At 36.6% G+C, this 12983-nt stretch overlaps 1 protein-coding gene and 1 long non-coding RNA gene across 3 annotated transcripts in view; one reads left to right on the top strand and one right to left on the bottom strand.

Annotated features, from left to right (window-relative positions):
• The window catches only part of CWC27 (CWC27 spliceosome associated cyclophilin), a 190808-nt gene that overhangs the window by 48538 nt on the left and 129287 nt on the right, over positions 1 to 12983 (bottom strand). The gene's annotated exons all lie outside the window — the stretch shown is intronic.
• Positions 1 to 12983, top strand: part of LOC128315793 (uncharacterized) — a 106975-nt gene that overhangs the window by 66825 nt on the left and 27167 nt on the right. The window contains exon 2 of the long non-coding RNA XR_008298867.1: positions 12626 to 12716. This is a non-coding gene — a long non-coding RNA (uncharacterized LOC128315793). The remainder of the gene's footprint in view (positions 1 to 12625; positions 12717 to 12983) is intronic.

Genomic DNA, 12983 nt, shown 5'->3' with positions numbered 1-12983 from the left:
TTATTTTCTTAGATGGTAAATTCAGTGTTAATTACTATTTCCTTAAAGGCATTTAAGGTAGTGAATTAATTAGTATGATACACTGTTAAACTATCCAAAACAGTAAAAGTATGAATAATAGAAAAATAAGCAAGCCAACCTTGAGAAATATTTCTGAGAAACTGAGTTGACTGGATTCTATCCCAGTAGTCTGCCTAGCATCTTCACAAGATACCACAGACCAGCAAAGTCCTTGGCTGTGGTAGCGTAAATACTGCAACCATTTTCTCTTCAACTACAATCAAATCAGTAAGAAAAAACATAATTATTCTTCTATATATGCCTCATATGGCAACTTATCATGGTGTGGAATAAAGTGTAAGGGACTTCTCCGTGGGTTTTAAGGAAGGGAGAGTACAGAGGATTTATTTTTGATGTTGTTTTTGTATCACTGACTCAAGCCAGTCTCCTCACATCACAGTAATACTGCAACTAAGATATTAAAACAAACAAACAAACAAACAAACAAACAAAAACACAGAAAAAAGTGGTGAAAAGGAAACTGATGCTAATTCTTGGTTGGCTTTATCTGAAAGGAGACCAAAGTGTAAGGTTGATTCTAGAGGGAAAATATAGTAATACAGTGTCTAATATACACTGCCAAATAATAACAATAAAAATATAGACTTACATAGTATAATAAAACTTTTATTCTTTCTTAGGTGTTCCAAGAGTAAATAGATGTTTTGTCGGTAAGCCTAAATGGTTATAGTAAAGGGAGAGGGTAAAAATGGCTGCATGAAAAATTCCATATCCTTCCCACTCTCTGTTCCACACTTAAAACTTGCAAGATAAGAAAAGGTGCCATGCTTTCTTTTATCTCCATGCATTTGCATGCACTGTATCCTCTGTCTGGAATGCATTCATTCCACTAACTTACTCACCTGAACCAGTAGCTTCAAAATTTGTAAAAGTAAGAGGTTTCTAGTGTACAAAGTGACCCACTCGAGAGGTGACAAGAAGCTGTTAGAATGCTATTTTATCTATCTATCTATCTATCTATCTCTAATGGTAATACATTTATTTATTTATCTATTTATTTTTAAAGTAAGCTTTACGCCCAGCATGGGGCTTGAACTCATGACCCTGAGATCAAGAGGCTCTACCAACAGGCACCCCAAGAATGCTATTTGTATTAAACTATTATTTTTTGTGTATGTTATATATAGTAAGTATAATGTTCAGTAATCTCTACAAATGAGTCATAAATACACTTAAAATTTATTTTATAACCCAAATGTCCATCAGTTGACAAAGAGATAAACAACATGTGGTATAGCTATAAAAGGGAATATCATTTATCCATAATGGGGAATGAAGTATTTGATACATCCTACAACACAGAAGAACACTGAAAATATGCTAAGTGAAAGAAGCCAATCACATTCATATGAAATGTCTATAACATAGAAATCTATAGAGGCATAAAGGAGATTAGTGGTTACCCAGGGCTGGGGGAGGGAAGGCAGAGTCTATAGCAGGAGACAGTAAAGGGTACAGTGTCTCCTTCTGAGATAATGAAAATGTTCTAAAATTGACTGTGCTGATAGTTGAAGATACCTAATGAATATACCAAAAGTCATTGAATCACATACTTTAAATGGGTGAATTGTACAGTATGTGAACTCTATCTAAATAAAACTCTTAAAAATAAAATAAAATAAAGAAAAAACTTTATGGTGTCAGTGCAATAAAACATTTTTAGAGACCAATGGTCTAAATAACTGATGAGTCTACTTGGGTTTGTGAATCTAGAGGTAATGCTGCCATCTAGATTTAATTGCCTTGCTTTTGCTCCCTCAAACCTTCAGGAGAATATATACCATGTTGTATCTTTTTTTTTTTATGTTTTTATTTATTTTTGAGACAGAAAGAGAGCATGGGCAGGGGAGGGGCAGAGAGAGAGAGAGAGACGCAGAATCTGAAGCAGGCTCCAGGCTCTGAGCTGTCAGCACAGAGCCCAAAGCAGGGCTCGAATTCACAGTCTGCGAGATCATGACCTGAGCTGAAGTCAGACGCTTAACCGACTGAGCCACCCAGGTGCCCAACCATGTTGTATTAATGACTGGTAGGTTGTCTCTTTCACCTGCTAAATTAGAAACCTTGTATCCTCATCATGGACTAAATCCACATCATGGACTAAATAATTTTCAGGTGGCTTAAGCAATTAAAAATAAAAGTAAAAAAATAAAATAAATCCAGGAAGATATAGGTGAATTTTGAAAACATCTTGACCTGATATCCGGGGAGCTTCAGAAAGTACTGACACCTGGGTTTCACTTCCTGAGCGTTGGAATTTCCAGATGATTCTAATGTACAGAAAAGCTTGGGAACCACTGGTCTAGTGATGAAGGAGAGATCAGAAAAGCCATTTTAGAGAAAGGACCTTAAACGGCAACTTGAATACTGAGGCAATATTCATCACATACAGAAGGCATTCCAGGAAGTTGTGACAGCGAGAGCTGAGGTGGGAAATAGCTGAGGTGAGCTTGGTGTGTGGAAAGGTTTAGCCTATATGGAGCATACAGTCCATGAGAGATGAGACTGGTGTGGCAGGCAAAGTTTAGCCACGTTGGGCCTTGTATGGCATGCAAAAGATTTCATCCTGTAGGAAATGAGATGCCATTAAATAATTTTATGAAGGGGATTGACACATGATCAAGTTTGTGTTTAAGAAAAGCCACACACAGAATGTATTGGCAGGATCTGAGATTAGCGACAGAGATCTGTTGGCAGCCTGTTAGCAGGTTGTTAAAATAGCCCAACAGAAAAATTGTGGCTAAAATGGTCACGGTAGGTCATGAGACACAGGCTAGAAACCTGTAGGAAAGGGGGTGGAGTTTGTAAGAAAAATGTACAGAGAACAGATTTGTTTTGAGGATACTGTAGTCTTTTCACATCTAAATCTAATTCCATTCACTCAGAAAAATATGCAAACACTAATCCCTCATTGACACATGATGAATGATGTTTTTTCTAAAAATACATCTAGGTATCTACACAATAAAACAGTATCCAAAATAATTTTCCAAGGTCTTGGATTTCACATTCATTTTAGGAAGTCTTAGGAAATTTTTTATTTTCTAAGTAAGATAATAAATTTTCCTCAGGTTGTAATTTCTACATTTCCCAAGGTTCTTAAAAAAAATTACACTTGAAAGAAAAACTAAAAAACACCAACTAAATAAAATTAAAGCTCTTTTGTAAGGTACTATGAGCTCTGAAGATTTGATAAGTCTTCCCAATCAGAAAGGTCCTTGACTACATTAAAGCTAGTGGTTTTCCAGGTGGAACTGTTTCCTGATCCTGTTTCTTCAGAAGTGTGTACTATTCATGCTTTCTGACGTATAGATTCTTTCCTCTGTGGAATCAAGGTTCTACAATCTGTTGAACTCTTGGTAGAGAAATTAAGATGTTACAGGACTGTGCCCCTTCCCTGTAATCAGACTCTGACTATAGCAGTTCTCATTGCTCTGAACATCTCTAAATCTTACAGTTCATCCGCACACCAAAATTCAAGTAAGCGCTTGAAATACTGTCTATTAATCATGAATACTGTTTAAATGACTATTAGTTATTAATACAGTTTCACTATTAAATATAAAATAACTCTTTCACATGAAATAGCCTTGTTCTATGTAGCAGAGGCTGGCTACTTGAGAACTAGGGAAAAACATTCTGTAGGCTTTTGGGGGGCTTATGGAGCACAATGCTATTAGACATTTATTCAAACCCAGTGGTTTTTTGTTTTTTTTAACTCTTTGGACAGTGACATATTATAGGAAATACATTTTCTTATTAACTGGACACACATATATGTTTGGTATACAGCTATATACAAAACTATATATAAGGTTAAAACAGATGAAACTACTGACATTCTATTTTGTTTAATTACAAAGATGGGCAATTTTATATTGTTCAACAAAATATAATGAAAAAATTCAAAATCTCATAAAACAATACTTATCCTAACTACATGATTCACTCTTCTGTTTTCTGGTCTCTGCCATTTCATTAAATAAAAAATGTTGATTAAGATACACTACTGATTTTTATCCACCAGTGAATTAATGGCTACAATTGGAAAAACTCTGCTCTAACCTTGACCCTATAGCCTAGACTAACAGGTAAAGGGATTCTGAGAGGCTCACAGGAGACCACCAAGGTAAAGATGAAACAAGAAATGAAGATGGTGCTACTGCCTGGAAACTGCACTTAGCAGAATTGGCAAGGATCATACTGACGGGGGAGAATTCAGAGATTGAAGATTTTGACTAAATCTTTTCTGATTTGGCACAACTAAAGTGATCACATAACAAAGAATTTGATTCAACATGGTTGGCTGGTAGTGTTCAGAATGAGGGTTACCCCTTGGGGCACAGTGATATTTCTGTTGTTGTTTATAGGTGATTCTGATGTTGGAGAACCACTCTCCTAATGTTGGGTAGAGGAGTGGTTCTTAAGGTGTGTCCCTGGACCTAAAGCATTAGCATCACCTGGGAGCTTATGAGAAATGCAAATTATTGGACCCTACCCCACACCTACCAATTCTGAAACTCTGGGGTTGAGGCCTATCAGGCACAATGATATAATGCTCTATCCAAAAAGCTTTGCATGTAATGCCAGTTTTCTTTCCACAGAGAGGGTAAGTCCATAGGGAATATTTCTGTCTGACACTTCTTTTCTTGCTTTCTAGAAGATCGTTATCATGCTACATGAACTGAAACTTCCCATGCTGTGTAACATTTTCTAAAAAGTGAAGCTTATCCAGTTCTGTTAATAACTAGTGAAATAATACAGATGATAACAGATTGCAGGCAGACTGCTTATATTCTGATGAGGCTTTCAGCATATGAAAAATGATGTTGATATAAAGATCTTGCACTTATGGTTAATTATTACCCATTTTGTCAATGAAAACCAGAAAACATGAGTTCTTAGCCACATGATTCAATTATTATCAGACAGATGCTGATACACACATGGGCAGTTGTTACCATCAGCACTGAGGTACAGCTAAATTAGACTAGACTTCAAGCAAGTGGGCACACAGGCTAACATGGAAGCAGTAAGAATGCTATTAGTTTGCTCATTGGTACTTGAATCGTGTGCATGCACACTGCCCCCTCTCATCCTCTGTGTTACCAGCAGCTTTATCTGATGGAACAGTGTTGACAGAACTTGAACTGGTGCCAGCCCTAGTGATGAGGAACAAGGTGGAACAGTTGCTGGCTGGAGGGAATGTTTCCTTTTTAGGAAGTAGCAGTAAGATGATATATAGAAACATGGCTGGAATGGAACTATCACAAGTTGTTGATAAAAGAAATGTTTTTAGTTTTTAGAAAACAAAGGATCAAAAGAAAGTAAAATAAGTGACTGATGTATAAAAAAAGGTACTCAAACAAGATGTAAAATATAAATCTAAAGGAAATACCAAGTGGCCGCATAGATATGCATACTAATAACTAAACTGAGTTCTAGTTGATGCAAGCTTATGCTTGGTCCTTTACATCAGCAGATTAAGCATGAGGAGAACAGTAAAGACAAGAATGGTTAAGTCCTAGTCATCTGAGAGGCCTGACTTCTCACCATGTCAACCAAAAACCACAGACAATTTATGATGTCCATATAAAAATCAGATGGAAAAGAAATTGCTTGTCTGAGTACAGGAAAGAAGTAAAACTTGAGACAGGTAACTTTTATAACTGAAAAAGCTAATAAGGATAAATGGAAATACTAGTTTCATTAATAAATCTCTTTCCTAAACTCAGCATAGATGCATTCATAGTAAAGTCCCAGACCAATATAATCCAAGGTCTTGTATCTGCTCCATCTTCTAACCTCGTGGTAGAGCATAAGGGCAGCCACTGCATCTTCTTCACTGAATAGGGAATCTGAATGTCCATCATTCCATTCTCCACAAGTTTTGTGAACCTGAACGTCTGTTTATCCACAATGCAATAACAAATAATAACCTTGATATTCACCAAAAGAAGCCACAGAATCCAGAAGTCTATTTTGAAATGTCAGAGAGGGGGGCACCTCGGTGGCTCAGTTGGTTAAACGTACGACTCCTGATTTTGGTTCAGGTCATGATTTCATGGTTCATGAGTTCAAGCCCACATCAGGCTCTGCACTGACAATGTGGAGCCTACTTGGGATTCTCTCTTCCCCCACCTCTCTCTGTTCCTTCCCTGCTTGTGCTCTATCAAAATAAATAAATAAAGAAAAATGCCTTATTTAAAAAAAATGTCAGAGAGGGAATAAATCACATTCAGGATAGTCTTAGTGTTAGATATTATATGCATTACGTAATGTGTACACATTTATGGTATATGTCTATGCATATAAACATAGCTAGTATATTAGTATCTCAGCATATTTAAGAACTTTAAATAATTCCTTCTAGGAAACAGAGTTTACAAGTATCTTTTTCTCTACCACCTAACAAGACCAATGACACTCATGCCTGCTCACCTTACTTGACTGATTAAAACTAAAAATTTTATTTAGCATTTGGAATATGTGGACTGTGGTTCTGGCTTGAATGGATGCTAGAAGAGATAATTTCTGGTAGAGAGGAAAGAGAAATGATGTGGGCAAAATATGGAGGAATCTGATAGAAAAGCAACATGTTCTGGTAATTCATTATGTTATAAACTACATAATGGCAGTAAATAATATATCAGTAGCTAATTTATCAATTATTACAAACTACTTTAATCCAAGATACAGGAAAGAATAAAATCTTACATTAAATATGGAGTGTTCTGGGGCTTTTAAAAAATTTTTCATTTTGACATGACAGGCCAAAAAAAAAAAAAGGCAGATTCATAATCACTTTTCTGGAGGTAAAGGCTCTCTTGGCTTACCCTAAAAGACTGTTCAGTATTCCACAAAATGTTGTGCCTAGATATAGATTGTCACCACTATTGAAAGAGCATTGCAGTTGCTATCAGGCAATTTGGGTCCAACTAGCTATGTTGGTGCTCTTGGGGAAAAATTAATTATCTGAGGCAAATTTTTTTGTGTGCAATACAGTACCTGTCCTACTTTCCTCATGGTTTCTTCTAAGACAGAAATGAAGACGGGGGAGAAGAAGAAAAAGGTATAAAGTTACTCACAAGTATGAGCTGTTATTAAAGACACAGTTGACTGCCCAAGTAATAATTCTTCTACCTTCTTTTTTTGCTAACAAAATCCAGATTTGGTTTAGGCAACAGAATGCTCAGTATCAGGGGACAAATCATGACTGTTTGAAGCCATTTAGTTCATCTTTCATCTTTGATTTCACTCATTCCTTCTCCAAATATTTTTTTGAATGCTTACTATATGTCAAATATTGTTCTAGGTATTTTTTTTTATTAATAAAGAAAACCAACAAAAGTCTAGTGGGGAAGACAGAAAACAACAAATAAGTAAAACATGTAGTATATCAGAAGGTGATAATATACAGAAAAAAAAAAAAGTAAATAAGGGCAATTTAGGGAGTGCCAGGTAGAAGTGGTCAGAGAAGGCTTCACTGAGAAAAAGACCTGAGAGGTAAGGGAATGAGTTATGTGGATATTCTGGAGGAACTGCAGTCCAGACAGGGTAACAGCATGTGCAATGGCCCTGAGGCACGGAGCATGCCAAACGTACTCAGAGCAAAGAGGCTGCTCTGCCTAGAACAGAGTGAATGAGAGAGAAGTAAAAGGAGATGAAACCAGGGGTAAAAAGGAGATGGGGCACAGATTATGCAGACCCTTGCAGACAAACATAGGGGCTTTAGCTTTTAAGAAACCCACTGGTGTCTTAAAGAAAAAGTGTGACAAGACATGACTTAGATTTCTGAAGGACCATCCTGGCTACTATGTTGAGAATAGACTTTCAGAGGACACTGGAAGAAACAAAAAAAACAATTATTAGACAACTAGACTAATATGGATGGGAAATGGTTGTGGCTCCCACCAGAGTGCTAACAGAAGTGGCTAGATTATATAGCCTAGATTTGTTGATTAGTTGGATGAGGGGTATAAAAGAAAGAGATTAGTCAAGGGTGACTCAAACATTAATTGAGATAGGGAAGATTTCAGGAGGAGCAAGTCTGGAAGACATGATCAGTAGTTCAGTTTGGGACGTGTTAAGTTTAAGATGCCTATTAACCACTTTAGAGTTTGTAAGCATATAGATGATATTTAAATCCATAAGGTTAAAAGACACCAGTAAAGAAGGAAGTGTAGTATAAGAAGGGATCAGAGGCCAAGTAAAAAGGTGATTCAAAGGGAAGGGAGTGATCAACAGCACACGGTCCTGGTAATAAATCACTTAGGAAGAGGGTTAAGCAGTTGACTTGTGAGAATGGAAGTATAGAGAGGGAACGAGAGGAGAGGAATTGGAGATGGCAAGCATGTACATTCTTTCAAGGACTTTTTCCCCGCAAAGGGACAGAGTTACAGGGCAGTGGCTGGAGGGGACAGAAACTTTTTTCTTTTAATATAGGAAATGTTGCATGTTTTCATGCTGATGGTGAATGATCCAGTAAAGAGGGAAACTTAATGATGCAGGAAAGAAAGAACTGCTGGAGTGTTGTCTCCAGTAGGTGAAAGGTAGCAAAATCTGCACAAGTGGAGGAGTTGCCCTCAGAGTACGAACAGCTCATCCATAGTTACAGGAGGGCAGGCAAGCAAATAAATGGCCCAGATGCAGGTGAGTTGGTAGCTGTGGGTGAAACAAGTTTTCTTCTGGTTGCTTAGAGTTAAGATATCCCGCTCCGCTTTGCCAGTGATTGGTCCAGGTCATATGTTCAGTCTCAGGAGACCCACTTTTGGCCAGTGATATGCAAAGGGAAGTCTGGTGGGGGTTCTGTGAAAGATTTTCTTTCCCATAAAGAGAAAGGTCCAAAAAGAGAAAAGTCCTTTGTCTCTACCTTTTCTTCTGCTTGGATGCTATTCAATGAAGACATAATGCTTAGAGCTGCTATAGACATCTTATGACAGTGAGGGGAAATCTCTAATGTATATGCCAATAACTTCGCAAATATGGGTAGAATGTAAGGCCCATTAAGGCAGAAGTCTTTTTTTTTCCCAACTTGAGTACACACTCAACTAAGTATTTGTTGAATAAATGAACTATGGTCAAGATGGACCATGTTTTTCAGAAACTCACAGTGTGCTGACGTACACCTGCAGGTAAAGAGATAAGTAAACTCCCATGCTCTAAGTGGTAAGATGGGGGTAAGTACAGGGTGCTTAGAAGTTGAAGCAGGTTTAACTGACCTTGACTCTGAGATGCAATGGACTTTTGAGATTGTAAATATCAGCTTGCTACTGTCTGAATGCTCATTATAAAATGTTTTGTCTTGTATCAGTATTTTCTGATAATTTCTTGAATTCCTTTATAAAAATAAATATATTTCATATAATCCTTATACTTCTCCTTGGTGAGACACAAATAGGGCCATGATTGAGGGCAACATTTGTTTTATTCATTAACTCCTTTCCCCCTGCTCTTGTCTCCATCTTTTTTCGACCTAGGAGTACAATTATACTGATGAAATATTTTACCACAGCTATCACCAGTTTTTATTGAAAAGCATACAGGATGCCCTGTTTTAAACATTTAAGAGTTTCAATGTCTGCTTTTTTCTTTAGAAGAGTTATATTTCTATGCTCCATGCCAGCATTCTCTTTCCCTCTTTCATTTTAGCAGATACCATTATCTTTTTCTTCTGGAATCATTTTGTATACCTGAGTACAATGAGCTCCTTCACCATATGGCAGAAGATAAAGTATTTACAATTTTATTATAGGAGCACACATGTGGCATTATATGTAAAAGAATAAAATTAAAGCTAAAGTGTCCATAGCCTGGACTAAAACCATATTTCTGCTGCTGAAGGCAAGAAAAATTATTTAGTCTACACTAACAAGTAGCAGCAAAACAAATATTTGGTTGACTGGAAAGCCAATGTTTTCATTACTTGTTATAAGCATAAAAGCTAAAAACAGTCTGACCAAGCACATTCTGACAGCAAATAACACATGTATTCATCAGTCTTTTGGTGTACATAAAACTGTGACTCCTAATATGAATTTACATGTAATAAAGGTATAACCACCTATGCCTTCCATGTATATTACGTACACATATGTATTTATATATAAAATATGTAATATGCTTTTATGCAAGCATGTACACGATATATATTCATATTGTTTATTTTAAAAAGGTCTGCTTCAGGGGTGCCTGGGTGGCTCAGTCAGTTAAGCATATGACTCTTGATTTCGGCTCAGGTCATGATCTCATGGTTGCAATATCCAGTCCCGCATTGGGTTCTGTGCTGAGTGTGGAGTCTGCTTAAGATTCTCTTTCTCTCTTTCTCTGCTCCTCCCCTGCTCATGCACACCATCTCTCTCTCAAAAAAAACCAAATAAATAAAAATAAAAAATTTTTTAAAAAATGGAAAAAAAAATCTGGTGCAAAATTTTTTCTTTACTAGTATAATACCTCCTGCCCTTAAAAATGCTTTAATCTAACTGAACTAGGGCAAATAATTCTTTATTTTTTTTAAGTTTATTTATTTACTTGTTAAGAAAGAGAGACTGTAAGCAGGGAAGGGGCAGAGAGAGGAGAGAGAATCCCAAGCAGGATTTGTGCTGTCAGTGCCGAACCCTACATGGAGCTTGATCTCATGAAGTGTGAGATCATGACCTGATCCAGGATGATGACCTGAGCTGAATCAAGACTCAGATGCCTAACTGACTGAGCTACCCAGGCACCCCTAGGACAAATTCTGCAATTTGTATGGACCCCCAAAAGACCCTGAATAGCTAAAGCAATCTTGAAAAAGAAGAACAAAAACTGGAGATATCACAATCCCAGATTTCAAGATAGATTACAAAACTGTAGTAATCAAAACAGTATGGTATTAGCACAAAAATAGACACATTGATCAATAGAACAGAATAGACAGCCCAGGAATATATCCATGATTATATGGCCAATTAACTTGACAAAGGAAGCAAGAATATGCAATGGGAAAAAGACAGTCTTTTCACCAAATGGTGTTGGGAAAACTTGACAGCTCCATGCAAAAGAATAAAACTGGACCACTTCCTTACACCACACACAAAATCAGCTACAAATGGATTGAAGACTTAAATGTGAAACCTGAAACCATAAACATCCTAGAAGAGAACACAGGCAGTAATGTCTGTGACGTTGGCCATAGCAACATTTTTCTAGATACATCTCCTGAAGCAAAGGAAATAAAAACAAAAATAAACTATCAAAATAAAAAGCCTCTTCTACACAGCAAAGGAAACAGTCAACAAAACTAAAAGGCAATCTACTGAGTGGGAGGAGATATTTGCAAATGATGTATCCAATAAAGGGTTTGAATCCAAAATATATAAAGAACATGTACAACTCAACACACACACACACACACACACACACACACACACACACACACCCCAATTAAAAAACGGGCAGGAGATGTGAACAGACATTTCTTCAGAGAAGACATACATGTAAAAAAAAGAACAGAACCTGGACGTATCACAATCCCAGATTTCAAGATAGATTACAAAGTCTTCTTTTGCTTACATGAAAAGATGTTCAACATCACTCATCATCAGGGAAATGCACATCAAAACCACAATGAGATATCACCTCACACCTGTCAGGATGGCTACAATCAGAAACACAAGAAACAACAAGTGTTGGTGAAGATGTGGAGAAAAAGGAGCCCTTGTACACTGTTGGTGGGAATGCAAACTGGTGCAGCCACTGTGGAAAATAGTATGAGGTTCCTCAAAAAATTAAAATAGAACTACCCTATAATCCAGTAATTCCACTACTGGGTATTTATCCAAAGAATATGAAAACACTATTTTGAAAAGATACAAGCACCCCTATGTTTATGGAAGTACTATTTTCAATAGTCAGATATGGAAGCAACCCAAGTATCTGTTGATAGATGGATGGCTAAAAAACATGTTGTATATTTGCACAAAGGAATATTACTCAACCATAAAAAGGATGAAACCTTGCCATTTGTGACAACATGGATGGATTTATAGAGTATAATGCTAAGTGAAATAAGTCAGTCAGAGAAAGACTGATTTCATATGATTTCACTCATTTGTGGTTTAAGAAACAAAACAAATGAATGAAAAAGAGACAAACCAAAAAAGACTTTTAACTATAGAGAACAAACTAATGATTACCAGACATGAGGTGGGTGGGGTGTTGGGTGAAATAGGTGAAGGGGATTTAGAGTGCACTTATCATGATGAGCACTGAGTGATGTATAGAGTTATTGAAGCATTATGTTGTACACCTGAAACTAATATAACACTGTATGTTAACTATACTGGAACTAAAACAACAACATATGCTTTAATTTAGTAAGATATACTCACCATACTATCAATGAACTATTTGTCTACACATGTAAATAATGGCTTTGGTAATTGGCAAACAGTTATAATTTACTGAATGCTCACTATGCTAAGAAGTTTGTGATTGGTGACATACATATTATTTAATATCTTATAACACATGTACTTATTTATTTATTGTTATTCCCATCTTACAGATAAGGAAACTGAGGCTCAGAGGTGACTTGCCCAAGATCGCTTATCCCCCAAATCAGAGTGAAATAATGAGGAAGGCCTCATCTATTTGAGGTAGGATTCTGTAAAATCATACTCCTGATAGTATAGCAGAGGGGCTAAAATGTCTCAGAAATGTAGGATTTTTGCACTTAGCAATTTAATTGATAAAAATTTTCTGCAGTAAATATCTGTTAATTTTTAAATAATGTATTTGCCTGAAGAAAAAGAAGCAGCAAAGGAACAAGGATTCTTGTTATTAGAGAACACAGCTACAAATATGGAAGGAGGGAAACAGTAGAATGTACCCTGTGGTATGGGACTGAAATTAGTCTATCAGTA

Source organism: Acinonyx jubatus, chromosome A1 (assembly GCF_027475565.1).
Source record: "Acinonyx jubatus isolate Ajub_Pintada_27869175 chromosome A1, VMU_Ajub_asm_v1.0, whole genome shotgun sequence".
Taxonomy (NCBI): domain Eukaryota; kingdom Metazoa; phylum Chordata; class Mammalia; order Carnivora; family Felidae; genus Acinonyx; species Acinonyx jubatus.
Note: the sequence above shows the minus strand (reverse complement) of the source record. Positions and strands in the feature narration are given on the sequence as shown.